Source organism: Oncorhynchus kisutch, linkage group LG17 (assembly GCF_002021735.2).
Source record: "Oncorhynchus kisutch isolate 150728-3 linkage group LG17, Okis_V2, whole genome shotgun sequence".
NCBI classification, from domain to species: domain Eukaryota; kingdom Metazoa; phylum Chordata; class Actinopteri; order Salmoniformes; family Salmonidae; genus Oncorhynchus; species Oncorhynchus kisutch.
Window position 1 is genome coordinate 44,651,069 of NC_034190.2, and position 25,536 is coordinate 44,676,604.

Genomic DNA, 25,536 nt, shown 5'->3' on the forward strand with positions numbered 1-25,536 from the left:
CTGGGTAACAATTACAGATGCACTCCAGGATCTTAAGCACAATAAATTCGTATCATATTGCACGAACTGGATTCATAACATATGACACGAATTGCAATAATTTTATGACATCATACAAATTGCAAAATTCTTAATGAACAAATCACACAAAATGGATAACGTAATATACAAATAGATGACATTGTAAACAAAAAAAAGAGAAATTTTTAGGCTCGTGAGCACCACATTCAAAACTAGTCGTTGAAATTATACAAATGTTCGAGAGTGCATCTTTAAGTACTTTACTGTGATTGTTTCAATTAAAATGGTCAAAAATGAACAAGAATAACTTCTTAGCAAAGAGCAATTTCTCAAGGAAGACTTTTGCAATGACTGTATGTGTAATGGATCTCGTCCTCCTCTTCTGAGGAGGAGTAGCGAGAAGGATCGGAGGACCAATGCGCAGCGTGGTAAGTGTCCATAATGTTTAATCAAAATGAACACTGAAATACAAAACAACAAACGTGAATAAACAACACAAACGAAACAGTCCCGTGTGGCACAAACACTGACACGGAAAATAAACACCCACAACTCAAAAGTGAAACCAGGCTACCTAAGTATGATTCTCAATCAGGGACAACGATTGACAGCTGCCTCTGATTGAGAACCATACTAGGCCGAACACAGAAATCCCAAATTATAGAAAAACGAACATAGACAACCCACCCAACTCACGCCCTGACCATACTAAAACAAAGATATAATAACAGATTGGCACAATGGTTTGGAACTCTTTCTTATTGGTCTATTAACTAATTTACCGTGATGTCACCAGGCAGGCCAAAACAAGCTGAAATTGAAACTCTTACATTAAAAGGGCATTATCATAATTTCCAAAGTACTATTCCAACCTCAATAGTGTGGTTATAGACGGATTATAGCAAACGTTAGGAACAGACTCAATTATCCGGGGCATGGACTCTACAATATGTCGAAAGCGTTCCCATGTTAACTCCAAGGCTTTCCTCATTTGTTTCATGTTGGCTGGATGTACTTTGGGTGGTGGACCATTCTTGATACACACAGGAAACTGTTGAGTGTGAAAACCCCAGAAGCGTTGCAGTTCTTGACACAAACCGCTGCACCTGGCACCTACTTCCATACCTTGTTCAAAGACAGCAGACATGCGTTTGGATAAACAGAGAGTGGAGCATTAGGACCCTGTAATAATAGGTGTAGTGAGGAGGATTTCCCTTATCCAGTGCGCTCCCGTGGGAGACGGGCAGGACGCATGCGTTCCCTTTACTATCACCAGAGCACGATCGCAGGAACAACATAGGATGAACAATCATGTTACCTGCTTAAAGGCGCAGCGGGCTGTGTGAACAGCTTTTTCGGCTCACAGGACAGGTAAAAGTAAATATTTATGAGAGTGTATTCTTGAATGAATAAATGGGATTAAGGGTCAAAATAGCCTACTGTGGCAGGAGATTAAACAAATGCGGGGTCTTGACATTAGTGAAAGTAAAGCAGGCAATCGGAGTTTGGATTAGATCGACTCCTGGGATCAGGTAGCGTGCATGTAGGGCTATTAAAGAATATGAGAAGCCAACAACAACAACATCTGAATATTTGATCCTAATGCAGGATGTGTAGACCGGACAGCTGCGCCAGAGGAACATTGTGGCTTGGTTTAAAATAAGAGTGAAAATGATCCAATCTGAAAACAAATTCAAACAACCGAAAGTTTTCTGGGTTTCGAAAGCGACTGTGAGTTATGTGTCACCTGTTTTGCGAGTCCTCCTGTGGTACTAACGGGTTTGGTCCTTATCATCATGTCAAAAGTAATCCAGAAGAAAAACCACTGGATCACCAAAGTTACCGAGTGCATGTCACATTCGGGACGCTCGCGGGGATTTGAATGTAGAGCTGCGCGGTGGCGCGGAGAACGGAGAGTTTCCCTACATCGGGGAAGTCAGAGAGGATGTATTGGTTTATAAAAACGGACAAATGTCCGAGGGGGAGTTACTGCTGGAAGTTGAGGGTCTCTCGGTGTCTGGATTACCCCTCTATGACATCTGGACTCTAATGAAGAGTTGCAAGGGTCCCCTCAGGTTGAAAACTGTCCGACAAGGTAGGTGTTCCAATCTGTTCGAAAGTATGTGCACACAAGTGTTGGGATGGTGACCTTGCCCTGAACAATCCTCCCTTTCTCTCTTTCTCTTACACACACACACACACACACACACACACACACACACACACACACACACACACACACACACACACACACACACACACACACACACACACACACACACACACACACACACACACACACACACACACACACACACACACACACAGTGCAGTCAGCCATGTAAAAAGTAGGCCAGTGGAATGTGACACTTTGGTAATCTTGTTTTCAGCAGCACAGGATCACTGCTTGACATAAAACCGCTGTGACAGTCATCCAGATTTTGTTTGTCAGTTGCTGGCCTGGCAAATAGAGCTAAAATCACCTAGGGTCAGAGATTAGACCACTCAAACCGGCTGGATAAACTAGTGTAGTCCAGTAACACACTACAACACATAGATAGTGCTGGGGAGCACTATGTGGCGCCAATGCCAAAAGTATAGATTCTCAGTCAGTGGAAGTACACTTATACAGTTTAGGTTTTACCACACACAAGACTACCAGCATCATTCTGTCTGTCATCACTTTGGTCATGCTGATTTACACACAGACACTGTTATTGTGTGTGCCTAGGGCTGGGCAGTATAATGTATTTTACAATTTCTTATTGAACTAGGCAAGTCAGTTAAGAACAAATTCTTATTTTCAATGATGGCCTAGGAACAGTGGGTTAACTGCCTGTTCAGGGGCAGAACGACAGATGTGTACCTTGTCAGCTCTGGGATTTGAACTTGCAACCTTTCGATTACTGGTTCAATGCTCTAAACACTAGGCTACCCTGCCACCCCCTAATATATATATGCCGTTATTGATGCACGGCCCGGTTTGGGTTTTTAGTCTACCTTCTATAATGGTATTTCAATGTTTGGTTTGTTAGATGTGATACGTAACTAAGGCGCGTGGAATGTCCGTTTTTTTATAGTTTACTCATTTAGCTACTTGCAATTTGTCTCTCTCCCTACCACTTCCCACAGCCATGTCTAAAGACATTGTGAGATGACGTGGAATCCGGCCACTAGGGGCAACAGTGAACGCTGTTACCTTCTGGTTGGTTGTGGTTTTACTGGGGCGTTGTGGACAGGGATGGACGTAAGCATCTGCCTCCGGTGCCAAAGGCTGCATTTTTGAATCCAGTGATAGAAAGTTGTTTTTGAGATGTTTGTTTTAAGCCGATCCCAAATCCTAACTTTAAGTATTTTGGAGATAATGCCTAAACTTAACCCTAATCAAAAGAGAACCATCACACTCTCAAAGAAGCTTTAATTAAAACAGCATTTATAAATAACTACAGATGAGCTGCAGGTGCTTCTAATCAGGGTTCCCACTCTTCTGCCAATCAGCGATGTGGCTTTTCTGGTCTACCTTAATACAAGTTAGTCACAAAGCAATGCAGAATTATAGGGTATGGGAGCGGGCACAAATCAAATTCTCCAGGTGTCCGCTCACCTAAATACATCACATCAATTCATGAGAAAGCCCACCACAAAGGACACCAGGCAACGGCGTTCATAAATATTTGGGGCCAAGTGATGATGATATGCAAAATCTGATATGGACAGTGTTCTTGTATAGCAGTCTAAATATGGCTTATAGGAAGGAGATGAAATCAAATTCTTTGTTTAAACGGTGTGGTGATACAGAATTTAATTTATATATATAGACTGTAGAAAGAAGCCTCAAATGCACAGCAAAGTTGATCATGTAAGATTTCAAAACTTTTAAAAACATGACTAGAGAGAGACTCAAATGAATAGAAAAAAGAGCTGCTGTTTTTATGAGTAAGTTCATGTTTAAGTTGTTATTCAGTACTTTAATAAGCCATAAAATGCATGTTCTTGTCACATTCTGACCTTTGTTCTTTTGTTATGTCTTTGTTTTAGTATGGTCAGGGCGTGAGTTGGGTGGGTAGTCTATGTTCGTTTTTCTATGTTGTGGTTTTGTGTTTGGCCTGGTATGGTTCTCAATCAGAGGCACGTGTCGTTCGTTGTCTCTGATTGAGAATCATACTTAGGTAGCCTTTTCCCACCTGTGTGGTGTGGGTGATTGTTTTCTGTTTTGTGTCTTCACCAGACAGGACTGTTTCGTTTTGTGTCATTCTCTTTGTTATTTTTGTTTTAGTGTTCTGAGTTTAATAAATATCATCATGAACATGTACCACGCTGCGCATTGGTCCTCCGATCCTTCATACTCCTCAGACGAGGACGACGAACGTTACAGTTCTCCCTACTTCCACTCACGCTACAACCAGAACTGCAGCTGCAATGAATGAGTATAGCCAAGTGTTTCTATAAACTTGCATTGTTATTATTATCATCTTGTGTCTTTTTTAATATCAAGGAATATTTCACTTTCTCTGGTCATAGGGGTAACAACATTATTTGGTGCATGAGGCAGAAGAAATGCAGTGCGACTGCAGTTTCACCATCAGCTGGAAGACTGTGTCCCCTTTTCTCAGAGGAGGAAGGGAGAGGAGGGACAATAAGTCGGGAGGAATAACATTTCAAAATGGTCTGAGAAGCACAACATCGTCAGGGAGTTTCAAGCATAGCATAGTGGTAATTTATTGAGCCTATAGCTTACTGCACAAACCTCATTGCTACAGAGGATTATGTTTTTTAAGTCATGTTTAAAAAATCTGAGTGGTAGATCTCGGCTTGCATTTTGACTTAGAAAGTGATCTTGACTCAAAAAAGGTTGTTGACCACTGGTCTAAATTTGAGTAATAGGCTAAGCATATGTTAACTGGAGATTTAGCTTGCTACGGCACTGCATCTCAGTGCTAGAGGTGTCACTACAGACACTCTGGTTTGAATCGAGGCTCTATCACAACCAGCTGTGTTTGGGAGTCCCACAAGGCAGCACACAATTGGCCCAGCTTTGTCTGGGTTTGGCCTGTGTAGGTTTAATATTACAATATGTGTTTTAATATCACCAATTATATGTAGGCTTATATGTAGGCTATGGAGCTTGTGTGATGCTTTAAGCACACTGTGGAAGCCAGAGATCGAAATAGCCTCACCAGAAGAAAGAAAGCTGTTCCAAAACCTCCAGCTCAAACTGCTGCCGGCATTCGCAGATACTGCCGTTACTCTCCCGAAGTTGCCGGTGTCATGACTTTCCCTCCTGGATGGAGATCAAAGCTGCCAGCTAACCGAAGGTTTCAAGAACCCCCTCTCCTGGGGGAGTTGGCAAGTTATATGACGGTCGTAAATATCTTGCAAGAACTTTCTCTCCCTGGCCATGCAGTATTGAGGGGAAATAACCCTTTTGTTCCAAGAAAATTTTTCAACATCCAAAAGTGGATAATGAAACAATATTTCTAACACAAAGAATGTGAGGGAGGGACTTAAAGAACAATCATGTCAGATAATTTATTGTTTGGTGATATCAATAAAGAGGTTATAACGGAAACATTGTAACTTTAAGAGCTTTCACAATGTATATGTCAGAGTTACATTTACATTTTGTAAAACCTGTAAAATTGTAAAATATGAATCTATTTGTGAGATGATGAAATGTGATTTTAGCCTTCTAAATGAGATATAGACTTTCATATAGACTTTCTCCAAGTCAGTAACCACACCCACGTGAGCACAGATATTGTGGAAACGTGATGGAACCGCCCTCCAAGGTATAAAAGGACTGCTAATGAAATTTGCATTAGACCAAACCATGCCGGGCTGCTGCCGGTGTGTAGAGTGGTTCATAATCAACCATTGAGACCAGTACATTGCCGGGTTGCTACTGGTGTGACAAATGGTCTAAAACTACAAGACCCTCTGAAACTCGACGAGTGAAGAAGACTAGACTAAGATATGCACCGCATGCATCTCTGCATGTAAATTAGTCTAGAACTTTGACCAAAGACACGAGAAAGATCTTATCGAACGATCATTGAAACTTCTGATGTTTACATCTAAAGAACACTTACAGAACAAGTCAAGCTTACTACTACAACTGAGGACATTGTGACCTCTGGTGGACAACCAGAGACTTACACAACCAGAGACTACTCTCCACAGACAGAATGGGCGATTTCAACAGAGAGATGACGAAGATATACAAGCGTAAATATATATATATTGCAATTATTATTTTCGAATGAGTGGTCGTTCATGTGCAAAGTATTCATATTCCCATGAGCATAGCTTCCACATGTACAGTTGAAGTCGCAAGTTTACATACATAGTCATTAAAACTCGTTTTTCAACCACTCCACAAATTTCTTGTTAACAAACTATAGTTTTGTCAAATCGGTTAGGACATCTACTTTGTGCATGACACAAGTAATTTTTCCAACAATTGTTTACAGACAGATTATTTCACTTATAATTCACTGTATCACAATTCCAATGGGTCAGAAGTGTACATACACTAAGTTGACTGTGCCTTTAAAAAGCTTTGAAAATTCCAGAAATGTATGTCATGGCTTTAGAAGCTTAGCACTCACTTCCGTCATCATGAAGTGCTTTGAGAGACTAGTCAAGGACCATATCACCTCCACCCTACCTGACACCCTAGACCCACTCCAATTTGCTTACCGCCCCAATAGGTCCACAGATGATGCAATCGATCACATTGCACGCTGCCCTAACCGATCTGGACAAGAGGAATACCTATGTAAGAATTCTGTTCAAAGAGGAGCTGGAGGCAGCCAAAGTGGAGTGACGACACTACGAGGAGTTGGCTTGAGGAAAAGTGCACGAGAGGCAGCCCCAGAATTCTTTTGGGGGTGGAGCACACGGGTAGATTGGAGAAGTCAGGTAGGAGACCTGAGCCAACTCCCCGTGCTTACCGGGTGGAGCGTCGTACTGGTCAGGCACCGTGTTATGCGGTGGAGCGCAAGGTGTCTCCAGTGCACGTTCACAGCCCGGTACGTTACACAGCCCAGCTCCTCGAATCCGCAGGGCTAGAGTGGGCATCGAGCCAGGAGGGATGAAGCCGGCTCAGCACATCTGGTCTCCACTGGTCTCCAGTGCGTCTCCTCGGCCCGGGCTATATGGCACCAACCGGTGTCCCCGGTTCGCCAGCACAGCATAGTGTGGACTGTTCGAACTCTCCGCACTTGCCGGTCTACAGGCGGTATCAAGCCAGGACGGGTTGTGCAGGCTCGTTGCTCGAGACCTCCAGTGCGCCTCCACGGCCCAGTGCAGCCAGTGCCTTGGCCAAGGAAGAGGCCGCCTGTATGTTTCCCCAGCATGGTGAGTCCTGTGCCTGCTCCTAGAACCAAGCCTCCCTCCTGTCCGGAGCTGCCAGAGCCGCCCTCCTGTCCGGAGCTGCCAGAGCCGCCCTCCTCTCTGGAGCTGCCAGAGCCTCCCCCCAGTCCGGAGCTGCCAGAGCTGCCTGTCAGTCCGGAGCTGCCAGAGCCGCCCGTCACTCCGGTGGGGCAAGAGCCGCACGTCACTCCGGCGCCGCCAGAGTCTCCCGCCTGTCCGGCGCCGCCAGAGTCTCCAGCCTATACGGCGCCGCCAGAGTCTCCCACCTGTCCGGCGCCGCCAGAGTCTCCCTCCTGTCCGGCACCACCGGTGTCTCCCTCCTATTCAGGGCCCGCGGTGAGGCCACTCCAGAGGCGCCACCTAAGTGGGCCAAGACTAAGGTGGAGTGGGGTCTACGTCCCGCACCAGAGCCGCCACCGTGGTGAAATGCCCACCCAGACCCTCCCCTATAGGTTCAGGTTTTGCCTCCGGAGCCTGCACCTTTGAGGGGGGGGGGGGGGGTACTGTCATGTTCCTTCTTTATGTCTCTATTTTGGTTTGGTCAGGGCGTGAGTTGGGGTGGGCATTCTATGTTTTGTTCTATGTTTTGTACTTCTATGTGTTTGGCCTGGTATGGTTCCCAATCAGAGGCAGCTGTCAATCGTTGTCTCCGATTGAGAACCATACTTAGGTAGACTGTTCCCACCCTTGTTTGTGGGTAGTTGTTTTCTGTATTTGTATTGTGTACCAGACAGAACTGTTTCGGTCTCGTTCATTCTCTTTTGTTGTTTTTTGTCATTCAGTGTTCAGTTCATTCCATAAAATTTACGATGAACACTTACGACGCTGTGTTTTGGTCTGATCTTGACTACTCTTTCTCAGACGAAGAGGAGAATCGTTACACCTTTTCCATTTGGAGTGTCTCAACCATTTCTACTCATCTGCATGCCAGTTATGATTTTCATATGCACATTTTCGTGGAACTATTTCATGATTTTTATGATAAAGTCTTCATATCGTATAATACGAAATCTATTCAAATGAAAATTATACGAATCTAAATGTGACTTCTATTGCCAACTATGTAAAAATAGCCAACATAAAGCCAACAAATAAAACATTACAGCCTGCAGGTAGAAAATATGAATATAAAAACAAATCACATTGGCTATGCATTGCCTGTCTGCAAGGAGCTTGAAACATTATTTCAGCTATCAACTGTTGGTCCAGGCCAAAGCTTGCACTAACAAACTTGCAACATTGAGTTTCCTGACCAAGTGAGCTCCGGACAGACATGGACACAGCTGTAGAGTATTTGCTTAAGGGATAAGAAATAATCAGGTAGGCCTATTTTATGAAGATTCCACCTCATCAGAGCATGACATTTTTTTCCCCTTTCACTCAGAGTAGTTATTGAATGGGAGAGAGCTGGAAAGATTTTTGAAATAGGCTACATTGAGGAACTATTGTCATTGTCAATGAATGTAACAATAGACTTTGTTTACTTGTTGTTTGAGGTGAAGAAAAAATTACTTTGAGAAGCTCCGCAGCTCATTAGTGGTGGTGAGATAAGACAATCAGAAATACTATCAGATCACCAAGTGGGCATATTTATAAGCCTATATTTGCGCACAGGCCAGGTAGTCTAGTCCTACTTGTTTGCGTAATTACTCAACATTGATAGTAGCGTTCCAAACAAAACACAAGGAATATATTGACAACTCAAAAATGGAATTAAATTAACCAAAACTTGTTTCTCACAGGTGTAGCCTAGGTTGTGCGCTCTGCAAACAACGTGTCCACTCTGACAATGAGAACTGTATAAGATTGTAATAATAATAATATAATGTAATAATAATAATATAATGTAATAATAATATAATGTTCTGTTCATGAATACATGAACAGAAATGATCAAGGCACAGGCGAGACCCAAATGCAGACACAGGAGGCAGATGGTTGGAGTCTTACAATGTATATTAATCCAAAGGGGTAGGCAAGGGAATGGTCTTGGACAGGCAAAAGGTCAAAACCAGATCAGAGTCCAGGAGGAACAGAGTGGCAGACAGGCTCGTGGTCAAGGCAGGCAGAATGGTCAGGCAGGCAGGTACAAAGTCCAGAAACAGGCAAGGGTCAAAACCAAGAGGACTCAAAAAAGGAGAATGCGAAAAGCAGGAGAACGGGAAAACCGCTGGTTGACATACAAGACAAAACTGGTACAGAGAGACAGAGAACACAGGGATAAATACACTGTGGAAAACAAGCGACACCTGGAGGGGGTGGAGACAATAACGAGGACAGGTGAAAATGATCAGGGTGTGACAGAAATGATGGTAACCAAACAAACATTGTAGATTAGATATTCTGTACTAATGGTGATACCCGCGGCCTCCGCAATGGATTAGTCCACTGAGACAGGCATCAATCAAGACATGCAACTGCTAAATACAAAAAGTATCGGTTGACCTACAGCTTATTGACCTAACAATCAACCAGTAGACTAAATGGGGTCAGCCCTAATTGACTCAAGGGTTAGAATACTTATATGTAATCAAGATATATTCGTTTTTTTAATATATGTTTTTTATGTTAGAATTACACTTCCACTTTGACAGAGTATTGTGTAGATGGTTGACAAAAAAAAAATCACAATTAAATCCATTTTAATCCCACTTTTTAACATAGCAAAATGTGTAAAAAGTCAAGGGGTGTGAAAACTTTCTGAAGGCAAAGCAGAGAATCATCAAATCCAGAGACCCGAGACAGTTTAAACAAAACACTGAGCAGTAATGTCAAAGAGATGTCAAAGCCCTCTCCATGCCTTTGCAAGCAGCCTCACACAAAAGTCAGCAAATTCCCCTTGACTCTAATGAGAGGGGAGCAAATTAAGTTTCTCCACCTGGGAAACAAATAACACCTCCATTGTGCTTTAACTTGTTGGGTTCCCATTAAGAACCAGGGCTTTGCAGGGAGGGAGTAGGGCACGCCCTGTACTCTCAGGGAGTAGGTGACAAACAGTGGGGGCAGATCGGATCTCTTCCTCCACAGGTGGCTGTGGATCCTGTTACCCCATAATGACAAAGCAAAAAACAGTTTTTTAGAAATGTTAGCAAATAAAGAATAATAATTAATAATGAAATATCAAATTTCCATAAGTATTCAGACACTTTACTCAGTACTTTGTTGAAGCACCGTTGGCAGTGACTACGCTACAAGCTTGGCACACCTGTATTTGGGGAGTTTCTCCCATTCTTCTCTGCAGATCCTCTCAAGCTCTGTCAGGTTGGATGGGGAACGTCGCTGCACAGCTATTTTCAGGTCTCTCCAGAGATGTTAGAAGTCCGGGCTCTGGCTGTGCCACTCAAGGACATTCAGAGACTTAAGCCTAAAGCCACTCCTGCCAGTCTTGGCTGTGTGCTTAGGGTTGTTGTCCTGTTGTAAGGTGAACCTTCGCCCCAGTCTGAGGTCCTGAGGTTTTTATCAAAGATTTCTCTGTACTTTGCTCCGTTCATCTTTCCCTCGATCCTGACTACTCTCCCAGTCCCTGCCACTTAAAAACATCCCTACAGCATGATGCTGCCACCACCATGCTTCACCAAAGGGATGGTCCCAGGTTTCCTCCAGACATGATGCTTGGCATTCAGGCCAAAGAGTTTCATCAGACCAGAGAATCTTGTTTCTCATGATCTGAGAGTCCTTTAGGTACATTTTGGCAAACTCCAAGCAGGCTGTAATGTGCCTTTTACTGAGGAGTGGCTTCCATCTGGCCACTCTACAATAAAGGCCTGATTGGTAGAGTGCTGCAGAGATGCTTGTCCTTCTGGAAGGTTCTCCCATGTCCACAGGGGGAACTCTGGAGCTCTATCAAAGTGACTGTCGGGTTCTTGGTCACCTCCCTCTAGGAAGAGTCTTGGTGGTTCCAAACTTCTTCCATTTAAGAATGATGGAGGCCACTGTTTTGTTGGGCACATATAATGCTGCAAAATGTTTTGGTACCCTTCCCCAGATCTGTGCTCGACACAGCTAAGCAGCAAAATCCTTGAGGAAAACCTGGTTTGGTCTGCTTTCTGCCAGGCACTGGGAGATGGATTCGCCTTTCAGCTGGACAATAACCTCAATCACAGGCCAAATCTAAGAATTATTGCTTAAGAATTATATTGCGTAATGTAACTGTATTGATTTTGTTTTAGTTTTAATCACATAATAAATCATAAATCAAGTTGTTTTCAGAAGAAACACTATAACTAATTGGTAGGTCTACCTCTATTTGAGTTGGTTAGCAGGGGTCTTCAACATTATTGTCTTGATGCATTTCTAATAGCTTTTAAAGCTCACATGCATTGTTTGTAATTGTATTTTTAAACCATCACTGCATGTCTAATAAATCACTGGGTGTATTTATTTAATAAAAAAACTCAACATTTAAAAAAAAAAAAAATATTTCCCTGAGCCTACTTTGGCCCTTGAAATGCTCAGTCTGATCGTGTGGGCGTTAGGAAACAAATTTGAATATATTTACATACACATCCCTGATTGGCTGATATGATTGTCTAGAGCCCACCCTCCTACCCAGATGAATTAAGCCAGATCACATTGTGACGTCATGATGTGGGCCAGAAGTTTTATCACACCTGAACAGGCTGAAATTCCAGGCATTTTCTTCAAACAGCTCTTACATTAACATAATGCGCACAATTTCAGGGTGTTATTTCGACTTCAGAGTGTGAAAATATAATTTTAATACTTTTCTGCTGGATGTTTTCTAAGTCCCCTTTTCCATCTGTTGGACCAGAAATCATAGTCTTTGCTTTTTCCACATTTTTAGGATGGAAAATTGTTGAAATATGTATATATATATATATATATATTAATTTCTCAAAAATATAAAACTCTTAGCTTAAATTTTTACATCAAATTTGATGTGCTCCTATGAACTTCACATGTTAGTGCTCATGCAGCATTTTACATTGAAATGCCCTGCTGTAACCTAATTTAAACTAAAGAAAAACTATGTGACACACTACTCTTTATTGCAGTGTCATTTCACATGACAGTTTTGGTTATAATGCCTTCATATAACTTAAACTGTGGCCCTAGAATTTCAGGCATATGACAGTGATTCACTGTGTTGTTCTGTCATCTCACACTGAACAGTGGATATGAGGACTTTGCCTTGCCTATATGGCTCTTATCTACTGTCTGTCAGTCATAGTCAACTCCCAGTTGAGAGGCTTTCATCATTGTTGTCTTGTGCCTTGTCTCACTATTTCACTCACTAACAGCAAGCACTTGACAATAGTAGCCTAACACAATGCTTTACATAGCAGAAACAGACTTTATGACTGTTTGTGTCAAGTTGCTATATAGCTTATGCAGGATCGAAATACTCAACTTGTTAGTAATAATGTTACCTGTTACTAAGGACAGTCAATTGGTCCTGACTCCTAGCAAATAATGGCGGGATAATTACATTTTCAGCTTGCAGGAATTGTGTACAAATCTTGGCACGACAGTGGGCATCAGGATCCCGTCACAGTATCTCAGTGCATTTAAATTGCCATTGATAAAATGCAATTGTGTTCGTTGCCTGCCCGTACCATAATCCCACTGCCACCATGGGGCACTCTGTTCACAACGTTGTATTCAGCAAACCGCTCGCCCACTCAACGCCTTACACGTGGTCTGCGGTTGTGAGGCCAGTTGGACGTACTGTTAAATTCTCTAAAACAACATTGGTAGCTTATGGTAGTGAAATATACATTAAACTATCTGGCAACAGCTCTGGTTCTCTCTAAATGTCAGAAATCTGTGGCATTGAGTTGTGTGACAAAATGGGACATTTTAGAGAGGCCTGTTATTGTCCCCAGCATAAGGTGCACCTGTGTAATTATCATGCTGTTTTTTCAGTTTCTTGAAGTGCCACACCTGTCAGGTGTAGGGTTATCTTGGCAAATAAGAAATACTCACTAACAGGGATGTAAACAAAACCGTGCACAAAATTTGAGAGAAATACGAATTTTGTGCATATGAAACATTTTTGGGGATCTTTTATTTCAGCTCATGAAACATGGGACCAACACGTTTAGATTTTTGTTCAGTGTAGTACGGGTTGCACCTCCGTCACATTGTCATTGTTATCAACGTTCCACAGACGCCACAGCCACATTGATGTTCAAAGTAGAGCAGGTTGCTAATAACTGAATGGGAGCTAATGACGGTTTTGCGCAGTGATATAGTCGAGTCACTAAACCTTGAGTCCTAATCAAGTCCCAAGACCCCTGAGCTCAAGTCCAAGTCTGAGTCGCCGATGGTCAGGTCACAAGTCTAGTCACACGTCCCTATGGCTGAAATCCAAGTCCCCGTGCTCGAGTCCTGGTCCAAGTGCTCAAGTCTGAGTCACTGGGTCCACATTAACTCAAACTGAAGTTATTTACCCAGTCATTGGATAGTGGCAAGAGGGATTTAGTCTTTAAATTGTTTGCAATCCATTTTCCTTTCTTTCTGTGCCATCAAATGTTTGCATATAGGCTACTGGTAATGTTATCAGGGCCACGTTCAGTTGTAAAAAGTTTTTGAACGTTGCGGATAGAAAGTAGATGAATAAAGCCAATGTTATTCCTTATTCAACATGTCAGAGGCGAGTTTGTTCTACATAGCACTTTTCTGAACGTTCCAAAACATGGTGTCCTGCTGAACTCACCCCAGGTTGTTAGGTATAGCTAGCTAATGAGGTAACATGAAGAAGGTGTAGCCTAAACAAATGGTTACCGGTACGGTCCGCGAGTATCCTATTTTTAGAACACCTGGTATGTGCTTTATGAATGTAAAATGTGGCCCGGCAATGCACAATAGAAAGAAGAAAATGTTGTGCTGGTATTATGGGTCATATCTTTTGAACAGTAATGGCTAGAATCAAGCTGTTTTCTCTGAGGATAAAAGAGGGAAACTTGGGTAGTACGTTGGCTACTGAACCTGGCTATGAATGCCAAAGGGAATGTACGAGACTACAAATTCAAAAACCTTTCTTTACTCAAGGGAGAGAAAAACATCTAAACTGTTGTTTTACTATTAAAGTTAATGATGCTATTGTTTTTCATTTTTATAAAGAAGCTTGTGTTTCTTAACCAGGCAAAGGGTATCTAACTAGAAGGCTGGTGGTGAGTAGTGAGCTACGGAGTAGCAGGAGAGTTGCCTTGGTGATATGTGTAAGCGGAGGCGGAGCCAGAGTGGAGCCTGCCTGTCTGCCCACACTCATCGCTGCTCCTCTGCAGCTCACCAGCTGATGTAGGCTAGGCTGTGTGTACCGGTTGGGTCCTTCCCACTGCTGAACAGAACTGTGCTGTGCATCTGTGCTGCTAATATTAATTGTGCTTTTCACTGAAAAGCTCTCATTCTCTCAAAAAACTCTTGTCCATTCTAATTAATTGTCAGATTTTAGTTACAGGGGTAATTTTGCCTCGTTTTGGTTTGGGTCTATTTAGTCAATTGCCACTGAAAAATAGGTTTGCCAAATATTTTTGTCACAAATCCAACACAACACATCTCTGAGTACCACTCTTCATGCTTTCATGCATGGTGGTGGCTGTGTGTTATTTGTTATGCTTGTCATCGGCAAGGGAGTTTATTTTGTTGATAAAAAAAACAGAATAGATCTAAGCACAGGCAAAATCCTAAAATAAAATCTGGTTCAGTCTGATTTCCAACAGGCACTAGGAGACAAATTCACCTTTCAGCAAGAACAATAACCTAAAAACAAGGCCAAATATAGACTGAAGCTGCTTACCAAGATGACAGTGAATGTTCCTGAGTGACCTAATTACAGTTTTGACTGAAATCGTCTTGAAAATCTAGGGCAAAACTTGAAAATGACTGTCTAGCAATGATCAACAACCAACTTGACAGAGCTTGAAGCATTTTAAAAAGAATAATGTGCAAATATTGAACAATCCAGGGGCCTCATTTATCAATAACCACCCTTAATCCCACTGCTGGCTTGCTTCTGAAGCTAAACAGGGTTAGTCCTGGAGGGGAGACCAGGTGCTGCTGGAAGAGGTGATGGAGGGCCAGTAGGAATCACCCTATCCTGTAGGAGACATTGGAGACATTGCCCTGTGTAGGGTGCCATCTTTTGGATGGGATGTTAAATGGGTGTCCTGACTCTCTGTGGTCACTAAAGATCCTATGGCACTTATCGTAAGAGGAGGGGTATTAACCCTGGTGTCCTGGCTAAATTCCCAATCTGGCCTTCATACCATCATGGTCACCTAATCATCCCCAGCTTACAATTGGCTCATTAATCCCCCCTCCTTCCCCCTGTAACTTTTCCCCAGGTCGTTGCTGTAAATGAGAATGTGTTCTCAGTCAACTTACCTGGTAAAATAAGGGTTAAAAAAATAATGCGTAGGCACAAACTACGTAAAATTTACATTTGCTTGAGAGTGTGCATAAATTTATGCCCAGGCGTACACACATGTGCCAAGGGGTGGAATGAAGGAACTGCTTGTTAGAATGGAAAAAAAGATGTGTAAAATTGTGATAGTAGGCCTAATAATTAAATAATTGTTCACATTTTTTATTTTTTTATTTCCATTGTTAATTCATACAACATATCTTAACTGGCTATATATAATTTGACCACATCGGTGCAATTGTTACGATAATAATCCATATAAGGTACAGAAATTTGATAAATGAGAGGCACATGTGACACCTATTTTATAGTAAAAGAAATCATTATGTAAAAAAATAAAAATAAAATATAACAGAATATTTTTATCAAATGAAAAAAGTTTCAAGTTCACAATGATGCGCATCTCGCATCTGGAAAAGTGATTCTCAAAGAGAATCATTTGCAATGGGGCTCAATTTGGTGAGTTGAAAGACAACTTTTTCAGTCTTCTTTTCCCAATACAGACGTTGGATTTAGTTTATTCTGTCGATTCTTTCGAATTTTCTAAATGGATTAACAGCTCCACATTGAACGCTGCTCTGTTTGCTGAGTAGGCATATGCTTTATGATTGATGAAAATACGCTCTTTGTCTTTATCAAACTAAAGGTTTTGCATATTTCAAGTGGAACCTGTTCATGTTAATGGAGGTTGTAGCCTAGGCTAACCAATTCTAAATGGCACTAGCCATTCGCAAATTAGCCTAAGCAGAAAAGAGATGGGAGACAATTACTCCAAAACTGCAGCTGGTTGTTGGAACACATATTTCCTACTTCAATCAACCGGTCCATTTTTTATTTGTGATAAAACTGTTGTCATTTGGTAAGGAATATACAGTAGCTTGTGTATCCCACCAGTTAGATACGGTTTTATAGGCATTTATTTCTGTAGTCCTAATGGGAGTTTTTGTGTGTGCACTTAGCGGCCGGAACGCAATTGAGTGAATGAGACACAGAGGGGAAAGGGAGTTAAGAGAGAAGAACTGTGCGATGCTTGGCTTGGTTGGAGCATCAGGATGTATGACAAACAGACTTGCAGCAGCGTAAATGAAGATTGTATGTGTGTGTCTGTGTGTAGAGTCAGAATAAATGTGTTTGTGTGTGTATGTTATGTGTGTGTTGGCGTGTCAGTGTGCGTGAATGAGTAGAGTCATGTGAGTGAGCATAGAGAGTTCAAAAATATAAATAAAATACAAGTGTGAACTCAGTCCATGTAGCCATTTTGTTAGCTATTTACTGGTCTTATGGCTAGAGGATAGAAGCTGTTCAGGAGCCTGTTGGTGTCAGATCTGATGCACCGGTATCACTTGCCATGTGAAAGCAGAGAGAACAGTCAATGGTTTGGGTGGCTGGAGTCTTTAATGATTTTTCGGACCTGATATAGAGGACCTGAATTGCAGGGTAGTCGGCCCTATTTTGATCTAAGACTTACAAACTCACAGACTTTTGCTAATATATTCAGTCTGGCCTAAAAGCTTGTCCATTTCATGTAATATCCATATCCATTCTTATTTGCTTTATTTCTCCAACATGCCAGTATTTAGACGTCCGCTTTCTAGGGTATACAATCCCCCAAGGGGTAATATAGACACACCCCTCCAAACTTTAATTTATATTTTGTTTGTCCGTTCTGTGAGACATTAACGTTGGGATTTTGCATGCAAATATAAGGCCCATAATGCTGGGAAATGTAAGCCAGTAGTGAAGAGAAGAGTACGTTACTATCCTCTTCTCACCTCGTCCTCATCAAACTATCCAAAGCCCCTAAATCAAAGGACAGGTTCAGTGTGAATTGACTAATAATACCATTGTCTGACTGTCCCATCTGTATTCCTTGTAGAGCAGCAGTGTGGCCTCAGTGGGGTTGTGTCTGGAAGATGGATGGAGAGGTCTGTGTTGTCTCCTGTACTGCAGAAACAGGTGTTAACCCACAGGGAGTCTGCCTCAGTCAGCCTTGCCCTGTCTGTCTACTAACATACGCACGCACGCACGTACACACACACACACACACACACACACACACACACACACACACACACACACACACACACACACACACACACACACACACACACACACACACACACACTCACACGCTTTCTCTCACTCTCTCTCTTTCTCTCACAGAGAGATGAGAAATGTGCCACCTCCATAACAGCCCACTGGAGAGATTCTACTCTCACTTGATTCATGGAGGTAATGACTGACTGTCTCTACGGTTCTCTCCATTCCTGTGGACAGACCACACATATTTCCCCGCATTATGCATTCGTTTAGAGTAATAGCTGCTTTAATGGTTGCATCATTTGCCCAACCAAACCCCACTGTATGTACTCATCATGAATGCCTATACTCTGGCCTGCACAGAAGTGGTTAAAAACCTAGAAATGACTCCAGCTGCTGTGGAATGCCGCTCACAGGGATACATTTCAATAAGCTCATGACAAGATACGGTGCTATCTGTCCTCATTTCATCCACAAAACAGAATGATCTACATCCTTTGTAGATCTTTTGCAATATGCACGTCCCAACTACTGTACTTTATGTTGCCTACATCCCTGTTATATACACATCACGTTACAGTACACCTTCACACTCTGCATGCCCCTCTGTATCAGAGCAGACCCAGCTCCCTGCATTCTATACAGCCTGGAGTCATCTTCAACAGACTGCTGAGAGTTACCAGATTGGGGTCCTTAGTCAACCAGTATTGGGAAGTGATGCGTCAGTCCACTCAAAGTAACGCTTTTACTTAAAGGTCATGAACAGTCACAATCATGTAGCTCATGATATTGGATAATATTTTAAGGAAACCAGATCAAAGTATGATGACCAAGTATGATCAATTACTGCTGCTTCTACATTGATAAAGTTTGATTGTAAAGTTACTGGTCCCCTTCCCCATGTTAAACACTTGGATCCATTATTAAGGGGCCAAGGTGGCATCGCCATAACTATCATTTTAATACACTAATGGTAATATGATAGTCTCTTAGCTATTTTAAATAAATACCACTGTGTAACCAACATCTGAGAAGGCGTGTTTGCAGAGGGCTGTGGTTTATAAAGCTAGATAGCTATTCTACTGGTGGCAAAATTTGACTGCAGGGTGTCAGCAAATATAATTAAAAGTTTACCCTATTCATCTATGGCAAAGATACTTATGTTTCCGCTTTCATCTTTGTCTGGTGTTAGCTAGTTACTGGCTAGCTAGGTCTTCATGTGTCTGGTGTTAGCTAGATACTGGCTAGGTTGGTCTTCATGTGTCTGGTGTTAGCTAGTAACTGGATAGCTAGGTCTTCATGTGTCTGGTGTTAGCTATTTACTGGCTAGCCTGGTCTTCAGCCAGCAAGGAACAAAAGAGGGGTAAGGGTCGTTCAAAACTAAGACGCAGTTGTCAAGTCAACACATCAGTCAGCGGTGCTGTGAACCACATCATAAGACATGAGACAAAAAAATGTATTTAATTGATGCAATTTCAATATTGTTTGAGCTGCTTTCTGTATCACCAAATTTGCTTGAGACGATTTCATTCCAAAACTGCTCACTGCATCCAAGTTGCTTGACATTTCAAAGAGCTGTCAGTCAAGGCAAACTCGTGAATATAAGATCCCTGCCCACTCAGCCTGTCTTTTCAAACTTCCTGGTAGTTAGCCATGAGAGACAAAATACTTTTCAGAATGACTGTACCTTTACGATTGGGTTTTTACAGTGAAGGAGAAGCATCTTGAAAGTGACCCCCAAAATAAGATCATTCTTGGAAGTGATGTTGTTCTTAGTGTAATGAACTGTGTGTCTTGCCAGTGGAAGAAATGATAAGACACTAGATTAGATTCTGAGCGACAAACACAAATGTTGCGTTCCGCTAGCACAAGTGCCCTTTAGTTTGAAGCCATGTGATTGGCTACTGTATTTCTCAATCTTTCTGTTGGTTGATTGTTTCATTAGTACACAATGTATTCTGATCTGTCTGTTAGTTTTCTCAAACCGGTGAACCATCAGAATTCTTTCATCTTTGGTATAAGGATGAATGCTTTACTGTGTTGGGAAATGGGGACATTGGTAGATGCTGGCAAGAACACAATTCTAATTGTTGTTTGTTTACCATCCAACTGCAGCTTTGTGTCAGACAGTATTAAACTGCTGAAAGTGAGCAGTAATACCATGCCATATGTGATAATTGTTTCTCAATATCCTAATCAGTACTAATCAAGCCTAATCAAACAAAACCGTTGCTTCAATGTACACCTCAATTGTTTTATATACATACTTAACATACATTATATGGAGAAGCTTGAAATAATACAAAATTGTATACAATAATATACCAATTTGGTCTGTAATAAATCATATCTACAGTGCATTCAGAAAGTATTCAGACCCCTTGACTTTTTCCACATTTTGTTACGTTACAGCCTTATTCTAAAATTGATTAAATAAAGCATTTTATTTATCAATATACACACACAATACCCCAAAATTAAAACAGAAGTATTCAGACCCTTTGCTTTGAGACTTTTTCAGGGCGGTGACCAAGAACCCGATGGTCACTCTGACAGAGCTCCAGAGTTCCTCTGTGGAGATGGGAGAACCTTCCAGAAGGACAACCCTCTCTGCAGCACTCCACCAATCAGGCCTTTATTGTAGTGGCCAGACGGAAGCCACTCCTCAGTAAAAGGCCCATGACAGCCCGCTTGGAGTTTACCAAAAGGCACCTAAAGACTTTCAGACCATGAGAAACAAGATTATCTGGTCTAATGAAACCAAGATTGAACAATTTGGCTGAATGCCAAGCATCACTTCTGCAGGAAACCTGGCACCATCCCTACGGTGAATCATGGTGGTGGCAGCATCATGCTTTGGGGATGTTTTTCAGCGGCAGGGACTGGGAAACTGGTCAGAATCGAGACAAAGATGAATGGAGCAAGAACAGAGAGGTCCTTGATGAAAACCTGCTCCAGAGGGGCCTGAATACTTTCCGAATGCACTGTATTTTCAGCTGACGTGTAAAAAGGTGACATTTTAGAATCCATATGCATGTAATGACACATTGCAACAGCTGTACTGGCTGAATGCTGATAAGATACAATTAAAATGTCTTATTTACATAATGGATGAGTGGATTATACGCAGCAGGTTGGGGTCTTCTGAGACCTTATGGCCTCACTATCACTTTCTCCTCCAGGCTCTCTAAAGATGAACCTAAGCGTGTGTCTGTATTTGACTGTGCTTGTAACGGCAGCATTCTGTAATGGCAGAATTCTGTTGTTATTGTCTGATTGACTGACTGTATGTTTCTCCCTAGGATTCTGTGGTGATTTAAAATAAAGTGCATGGCAAACATCAAACAAGTTATGGCAACATATAAACTCCAATGACCGTTATCGTTGTCTTTACAGACAATCCAGAGGGATACTGTAGACGGTGTTAACTGATCTATCATCTTCCCAGCCCTCTGAACTTCCAGTGTGCATCAGTGAGATCTCCTGACAGCTAAATCCATTATTTTGTTTTCTAGATGGTTCTCTCTTTCCGTCTGTTGAACTCTCAAGGAATATTTGAGGGCCTGAAGCCGCATTACTGACCAGGAAGAATGGCTGCTTGCCAAGGTTAGATAGGGAAGCTCATCTGAGGGCGAGTCAGATAAATGATTCAGGCCTTGTTGTTATTCAGTGTTTTTGTTAGATACTATAAGGTGATAGAAGGTTTCATTGTATTTTGACAGGGGCCATGCATTCCTAAGATGATGTACTCTAGCCAATTCTTCTTCTTCTCCCACTTCTCTCATATCCACAGTGAGGAATATAATATAATAATTTTACTGTCCAAGGAGATAACGAGGCCATTTAAGGGTACTGGGACAGTAATAGCAGACAGCCAAGCTGTATGAGAGTATATCTGTTCAACCTGATAGGTGAGGGGCCTGCATTGATAGACAGGTGGGCCTCTGCCCCAGGGCCTGCTATGAGACTCTAGCCACAGGGTCTAGAGTCTCATTAATGCTCTGGTCATATACTTGTTCTGCTGCGGAGGAGGACATCTTCTCCATGCACAATAACGCTGTTGTTTTGCCTCTCTTGTTTTCCTCTATGGTAGCTGTTTACATAGGGAGACATTCAAGAGTAACTAAAAATCTGTCTCCAGTCCCCACCAGCCCACTGGAAAAACTTGTTCACATTTCAATGCGCAATGTGCATGATTTGAGTCAGGTGCTCTGCACACAGTACACTCAAACAAGCACACTCGTATAAAAGTATTGAACTCACTGAGACACTTGGCTACTGTAAACACATGCTCACACACACACACTCTCAGGGACCTGTATCATGGAGATAAATGTACATTTAAGCTGTGCCGATCATGAATTCACACATCTGGAAAGTATTATCTATACCATTATAGACTTTGCTGTATACAGTTGAATCATAGTTCAGCGTTAGGTCTGTTTCTTTAGTTTTGTTGTGGTTTTCAACAGTGCAAATAAACCTATTGTAGATGCTGATAGTATATGAAAATGGTTTTCATTTCGCCTCGCTGTCATCAAGGTTGCGGCAGGAACACATGTTCGTCTGGAGTGGCCTCTGTATTTAAAGGAATACTCATGGGTGTAATTAACCTTTTTATGGCTGAATGTTTAGTGTTAAAAATAGGTTTAAAAAATCCTCTGCAGCTATCAGAATTGCCAGGACTATGTGTTATTAAAAACTTGGTCTTCACTATGTCTGTGTCCTGTTGTGATATCTGTGTCCTGTCTGTCTGTGATCTCTAAAGGATGACTCCCTCTCTTCCTCTCTCTATCCTCCAGCTCTCTCTGTCCATCATAAGAGATGCAAGTTACTCATAAGCCATGTGAGTAATCAGCTGACCTGTAAGCAGTAAGCACTATAATATCTTTGAAATATCCACAGATAGATATTATACACTAGTTTGAATTATGCATCAGTATGTAGCGACGTTGTGTATGCTGATTAAAAGCTCTTCTGTTATAGACATGAGTTCTCTGGTGAGTGTTGTTGGGTGGAGTTCCTGTCTTAGGGTGTATCCCTGCTGGCTGACATCCATCTACTGACTCACTGCAGTGATCTAATGCTCTGGTAGCCTTACCAGAACAGCTCAGTCTGGGATAAACAGCCTCTGCACCATTGTCTGATCAAATATATTGATCTCTTATATATCTGTGGCTGGAAGGGGCTGGTCTGAGTAACCTCATTAGCAGTCAGCAGTACATGCTGGGATTGACTCTATCACTGCCCTCATATTGAAGCGCTTACTTAGGTATTTACTCAATACCAGGCCATGCTCTGTAAGATCTGGATTTTCCAATATTGTGTATTTGTGTGATAGAGATATGATGTAAGGAGGTATAATAAAAAAGTTTGGTTGTACTTTATAAGAATCACCGTGTCACTCCAGCCTAACGCTCCCGAAAATGGGTACCTCAACTTGTTAAAAGCCCAGCTCCTAACGCAGAATTAATCCAAACACAGATTGCAAATGTTTGCTAATGTTGGTTCATGTTGCTAGCATTCACACGTATAATCTTATCACTAATCATGTCCCATAGTTATTATCCAAAAGATCAAATGCGAGTAGAAATGTTAACATCGTTAATTTAGAAGTTAAGACACATCGTGTCGCCGACCTGTTGCCCAGGCCTACTCATCACCACCAAATTGTTAGTGGACTGATTTAGGGAGCGCGTGGCAGTCACGTCCACATAGTTATCCAGCTGGTGCGTGCACTTATAAATTACATCTCAACACTTCCAAATAGTTATCAAACAATGGCCAATACCTAATATATTTCAAGATATCAAGACATAATATCACATAAACGGCTAATGAATACAGATAGGCCTATTAGGAAAACAACCCACGACATAGAACATTGTAATAACTGAGAGCTGGATAACTATGTGGACGTGACCGGAGCACACTCTAAATCAGTCCATAAAAAACCTGTTGTAGTAGGCCTACAGGCTGGCGATACAATGTTACTTAGCTCCTAACCAAACCATGTTTGAATTTGTATTGTTTTTATTTATTGGGAATCCCCATTAGCTGCTGCCAAGGCAGCTACTCTTCCTGGGGTCCAAACACAATAAGGCACTTCCATTACACATAAAACAGAATATAAAACAGTACATCATATAACATTATTACAGCACTACATATCTACAATACAACATGTATAATACCACCATACAACAATATTACAATGTACGTGTGTGTGTGCTAGCGCTTGTATGTCTGTGTGTCTGTACCTTTGTGTGTTCTCTTCACAGTCCCCGCTGTTCCATAAGGTGTATTTTTACCTGATTTTTAAATCTGATTCTACTGCTTGCATCAGTTACCTGATTTGAAGTAGAGTTCCATGTAGTAATGGCTCTGTGTAGTACTGTGTGCCTCCCGCAGTCTGTTCTGGACTTGGGGACTGTGAAGAGACCTCTGGTGGCATATCTTGTGGGGTATGACTGGGTTTTCGAGCTGTGTGCTAGTAGTTTAAACAGACAGTTTGGTACATTCAGCTTGTCAAAACACTTCTTACAAAAACAAGTAGTGATGAAGTCAATCTCACTTCCACTTTGAGCCATGAGAGACTGAAACGCATTAATGTTAGCTCTCCGTGTACTTTTAAGGACCAGCCGTGCTGCCCTGTTCTGAGCCAACTGTAATTTTGTAAGTCCCTCTTTGTGGCACCTGACCACACTACAGAACAGTGGTCCAGGTGCGACAAAACTAGGGCCTGTAGGACCTGCCTTGTTGATAGTGTTGTTAAGAAGGCAGAGCGGCGCTTTATTATGGACAGACTTCTCCCCATTTTAGCTACTGTTGATGTGTGATAATGGTGCCAGAGGGGCTAGCTTCCATTTTACGGGCTCCCAACCAGCTGTACTTTTAGTTTATTTAGTAAATATTTCTAACTCTATTTCAACTTCATGGTTGGTTAAGGGCTTGTAATAAGCATTTCACGGTAAGGTCTACAGCTGTTTTATTTGGCACGTGACAAATTAAATGTTATTAGATTTGATCAATATATTTTAACCATGACAGTTTACAATCCAGGGTTACTCCAAGCAATTTAGTCACTTAAACTTGCTCAATTTCCACATTATTCATTACAAGATTTAGTTGCGGTTTAGGGTTTAGTGAATGATTTGTCCCAAATACAATTCTTTAAGTTTTAGAAATATTTAGGACTAACTTATTCCTTACTACCCACTCTGAAACTAACTGCAGCTCTTTGTTGAGTGTTGCAGTCAATTCAGTCGCTGGAGTAGCTGTATCGTGTTGAGTCAATCGCATACATAGTAAAGATTGAAAAGAGTAAGGGGTCTAAACAGCTGCACTGGGTAATTCCTGATTCTAAGTGGAATATATTTGATTAGCTTCCATTAAAGAACAGCCTCAGTGTTCTGTTAGACTATTAACTCTTCATCCAGATTATAGCAGGGGGTGTTAAGCCTTAACGCATACGTTTTTCCAGCAGTTCACTATTACCGATAATGTCAAAAACGGCACTAAAGTCTATCAACAGTCCCCAATCTTTTCATAATCAAGTCCTCTCATCCAATCATCAGTAATTTGTGTAATTGCTGTGCATGTTGAATGTCCTTCCCTTTAAGCATGCTGAAAGTCTGTCGTCAATTTGTTTACTGTAAAATAACATTGTATCTGGTCAAACACCATTTTTTCCAGAGGTTTACTAACTGTCA

The 25,536-nt window shown here is 41.8% G+C and overlaps 1 pseudogene; it reads left to right on the top strand.

Moving 5' to 3' along the window:
• The first annotated feature begins 1,267 nt into the window (after window positions 1-1,267).
• LOC116352911 (membrane-associated guanylate kinase, WW and PDZ domain-containing protein 1-like) overlaps window positions 1,268-25,536 on the top strand; it is a 78,951-nt pseudogene continuing 54,682 nt past the window's right edge.